The following is a 4,854-nucleotide window of genomic DNA, read 5'->3' as shown; positions in this document are numbered from 1 at the left end:
TAGATTATGTACTTTTCTTTTTATTTTTCAGAATTTTTAAGAATGAATTCTTCAGTCTAATCTTTTTAGACTGAAGCTTTAGACTAACATTGCATGATTCCTGGAATTCTTATTAAAAGTTTTGAATCACTTTATTTTCTTTTCCACTAAAATTTCGAAAAATCACAAAAAAATTTATAAAACCATAAAATCAAAAATATTTTTATGTTTCTTGTTTGAGTCTAGTATCAATTTTTAAGTTTGGTGTCAATTGCATGTCTTTATTCTTCTTGCATTTTTCGAATACATGCATTATGTTCTTCATTAATCTTCAAGTTTTTCTTGATGATTTCATTGCTCTGATCTTTAAATTCTCTTGTTTTGTGTGTTTTGTTGTTTCTCATATGCATTCTCAATTTGTTAGTGTCTCTTATATGAAAATTTTTAAGTTTGGTGTCCTGCATGCATTGTTTGATTTGAGTTTCCTAAGATTAATTGTATTTTGATTGTTTCTCATCATTGAAAAATTCAAAAAAAAAAATTCTCAAAACTATGTCTTTTCAAGTCAATAACACAGAGAATTAAAGATTCAGAACATTCAGCAGAGGAATTAAACAGAAAAAGCTGAGCGTTCAAAACGCCCAGTGAAGAAGGAAAACTGGCGTTTAAACGCCAGTCAGGGTACCTGGCTGGGTGTTTAACGCCCAAAAAGGTAGCATTTTGGGCGTTAAACGCCAGAATAGATGCCATTCTGGGCATTTAACGCCAGAAGGACACTAGAGGGATGGTTTTGTTTTTAATTCAAATTTTTTTCAAATCTTCATAATTTTTCAAAATCAAATCTTTTTCAAATTATATCCTTTCAATCATATCCTTTCAAAATCAATTTCTTTCCATTTTTTTTATAATTTTCGAAAATCCTTGCTATAATTAATGATTTACTTCAAAATTTTCAGGTTGTTACTTGCCTATTAAGAAAAGATCAAATTTTAAATTTTAGAATCATATCTTTTAATTTCTTGTTAGTCAAGTAATCAACTTTAATTTTTAAACTTTCTTTTTTTAAAATTGATTTTCAATCATATATTCTCAATCATATATTTTCAATCACATCTTTTTCAAAATTAATTTTCAATCATATCTTTTTAATTTCTAATTTCAAAATCTTTTCAAAAATCACTTAATTTCTTTCCTAATCTTAATTTTCGAAAATCTCAATCAAATTTTCAAATTTCTTTTTAATTATTTCAAAATCTTTTTAATTATTTTCGAAAATTCTTCCCCTCTTCTCACATCCTTCTATTTAAGGGACTAACACTCCTCCTCAAGGTGCAATTCGAACTCTATCCCTCTTGATAAGTTCGAATTCTCTTCTATCTACCTCCTCCTTCTATTCTTCTTTTCCTCTGACACCTCAAGAAATCTCTATACTGTGACACAGAGGATTCCCTACTTTCTTGTTCTCTTCTCTTTCATATGAGCAGGAACAAAGATAAAGGCATACTTGTTCAAGCTGATCCTGAACCTGAAAGGACCTTGAAGAGAAAGCTAAGAGAAGCTAAAGCACAATTCTCTCTAGAGGGCCTAACAGAGCTTTTCAAAGAAGAAGAAACCATGGCAGCCGAAAACAACAATGCCAACAATGCAAGGAATGTGCTTGGTGACTTTACTGCACCTACTCCTGACTTCTATGGGAGAAGCATGTCAGTCCCTGCCATTGGAGCAAACAACTTTGAGCTTAAGTCTCAATTAGTTTCTCTAATGCAATAGAATTGCAAGTTTCATGGCCTTCCATTGGAAGATCCTCATTAGTTCTTAGCTGAATTCTTGCAAATCTGTGATACTGTCAAGACCAATGGGGTTGACCCTGAAGTCTACAGACTTATACTCTTCCTTTTTGCTGTAAGAGACAGAGCTAGGACATGGTTGAATTCACAACCTAAAGAAAGCCTGAACTCTTGGGAAAAGCTAGTTAATGACTTCTTGGCAAAGTTCTTTCCACCTCAAAAATTGAGCAAGCTTAGAGTGGAAGTCCAAACCTTCAGACAGAAGGAAGGTGAATCCATCTATGAAGCTTGGGAAAGATACAAGCAATTGATCAGAAGGTGTCCATCTGACATGCTTTCTGAATGGAGCATCATAGGTATCTTCTATGATGGTCTGTCTGAACTATCCAAGATGTCACTGGACAGCTCTGCTGGAGGATCTCTTCATCTGAAGAAGACGCCTGCAGAAGCTCAGAAACTCATTGAAATGGTTGCAAATAACCAATTCATGTACACTTCTGAAAGGAATCCTGTGAATAATGGGACAACTCAGAAGAAGAGAGTTCTTGAGATTGATACTCTGAATGCCATATTGGCTCAGAATAAAATATTGACCCAACAAGTCAATATGATTTCTCAGAGTCTCTCTGGAATACAAGCAGCAACAGGCAGTACTAAGGAAGCTTCCTCTGAAGAAGAAGCTTATGATCCTGAGAACCCAGCAATGGAAGAGGTGAATTATATGGGAGAACCCTATGGAAACACCTATAATCCTTCATGGAGAAATCATCCAAATCTCTCATGGAAGGATCAACAGAGACCTCAACAAGGTTTCAACAACAGTAATGGTGGAAGAAATAGGTTTAGCAATGGCAAGCCTTTTCCATCATCTTCTTAGCAACAGACAGAGAATTCTAAGCAAAGCCACTCTGACTTAGCAACCATTGTCTCTGATCTAATCAAAACCACTCAAAGTTTCATGACTGAAACAAGGTCCTCCATTAGAAATTTGGAGGCACAAGTGGGTCAGCTGAGTAAGAAAATTACTGAACTCCCTCCTAGTACTCTCCCAAGCAATACAGAAGAGAATCCAAAGAGAGAATGCAAGGCCATAAACACGTCTCACATGGCCGAACCTGGAGAGGAGGAAAAGGCAGTGATCTCCATTGAGGAAGACCTCAATGGACGTCCACTGACCTCCATGGAGTTCCCTGATGAGGAACCATGGGAATCTGAGGCTCACGCAAAGACCATAGAGATTCCATTGAATTTACTTCTGCCATTCATGAGCTCTGATGAGTATTCTTGCTCTGAAGAAGATGAAGATGTTACTGAAGAGCAAGTTGCTAAGTACCTTGGAGCAATCATGAAGCTAAATGCCAAGTTGTTTGGTAATGAGACTTGGGAGGATGAACCTCCATTGCTCATCAAAGAACTGGATGACTTGACTAGACAGAGATTACCTCTGAAGAGACAAGATCCTGGAAAGTTCTCAATACCTTGTACCATAGGCACTATGACCTTTTGAGAAGGCTCTGTGTGACCTAGGGTCAAGCATAAACCTCATGCCTCTCTCTGTAATGGAGAAGCTAGGGATCATTGAGGTACAAGCTGCAAGAATCTCACTAGAGATGGCAGACAATTCAAAGAAACAGGCTTATGGACTTGTAGAGGATGTCTTGGTAAAGGTTGAAGACCATTACATCCCTGCTGATTTCATAATCCTAGAGACTGAGAAGTGTATGGATGAATACATCATCCTTGGCAGACCCTTCCTAGCCACAGCAAAAGCTGTGATTGATGTTGACAGAGGAGAATTGATCATTCAAGTGAATGGAGACTCCCTTGTGTTTAAAGCTCAAGGATATCCCTCTGTCACCATGGAGAGGAAGCATGAAGAGCTTCTCTCAATACAGAGTCAAACAGAGCCCCCACAGTCAAACTCTAAGTTTGGTGTTGGGAGGCCACAACCAAACTTTAAGTTTGGTGTTGAACCCCCACATTCAAACTCTAAGTTTGGTGTTGGGAGGTTTCAACATTGCTCTAAACATTTGTGAGGCTCCATGAGAGCCACTGTCAAGCTATTGACATTAAAGAAGCGCTTGTTGGGAGGCAACCCAATCTTTAATTATCTATATTAAATTTCTATTTTCTTTTGTTATTTTATGTTTTCTGTAGGTTGATGATCATGTGAAGTCACAAAAACAATTGAAAAAATAAAAACAGAAGGAAAAACAGAATGAAAAAAATAGAACACCCTGGAGGAGAAACTTACTGGCATTTAAACGCCAGTAGGGGTAGCAGAATGGGCGTTAAACGCCCAGTCTGGCACCATTCTGGGCGTTTAACGCCAGAAATGGGCACCAGACTGGTGTTTAACGCCAGGAATGGGCAAGAAGCTGGCGTTAAACGCCAGAAATGGGCAGCAACCTGGCGTTTAACGCCAGGATTGGCAGCAAGGGGCGTTTTGCACGCCACATGGTGCAGGAATGAGAAATCCTTGATACCTCAGGATCTGTGGACCCCACAAGATCCCCACCTACTTCATCTCTCTCTCTCTTCTTCACCCATTCACCAATCACCTCAAAACCTCTTCCCCAAAACCCCTCACCTATCAAATCCCACCATTCTCTTCACCACTCACATCCATCCTTCATAAAACCCCACCTACCTCACCATTCAAATTCAAACCACTTTCTCACCCAAACCCACCCATAATGGCCGAACCATATCCCCCTCTCCACTCCTATATAAACCCATCTTCACTCCTTCAATTTCACACAATATACACACTACCTATACCCCTTGGCTGAAACACAAAGCCCCCTCAATCTCCTCTATTTCTTCTTCTTCTACTCTCTTCTTTCTTCTTTTGCTCGAGGACGAGCAACCTTCTAAGTTTGGTGTGGTAAAAGCTAAAGCTTTTTTTGTTTTTCCATAACCATTAATGGCACCAAAGGCCGGAGAAACCTCTAGAAAGAGGAAAGGGAAGGCAAAAGCTTCCACCTTCGAGTCATGGGAGATGGAGAGATTCCTCTCAAGGGTGCATCAAGACCACTTCTATGAAGTTGTAGCCAAGAAGAAGGTGATCCCCGAGGTCCCTTTTAAG

General features: G+C 38.6%; 1 non-coding gene across 1 annotated transcript; it reads right to left on the bottom strand.

Moving 5' to 3' along the window:
- Window positions 1-1,995: 1,995 nt before the first annotated feature.
- LOC148575157 (small nucleolar RNA R71) lies at window positions 1,996-2,099 on the bottom strand. Its single transcript, XR_015906276.1, has one exon. It is a non-coding gene; the product is annotated as a small nucleolar RNA R71 (small nucleolar RNA).
- Between the last annotated feature and the right edge of the window lie 2,755 nt (window positions 2,100-4,854).

Source organism: Arachis ipaensis, chromosome B2, assembly GCF_059453495.1.
Source record: "Arachis ipaensis isolate K30076 ecotype BB chromosome B2, ASM5945349v1, whole genome shotgun sequence".
Classification (NCBI taxonomy): Eukaryota; Viridiplantae; Streptophyta; class Magnoliopsida; order Fabales; family Fabaceae; genus Arachis; species Arachis ipaensis.
The sequence above is the reverse complement of the archived record's forward strand: the minus strand, read 5'-3'. Positions and strand labels throughout refer to the sequence as shown.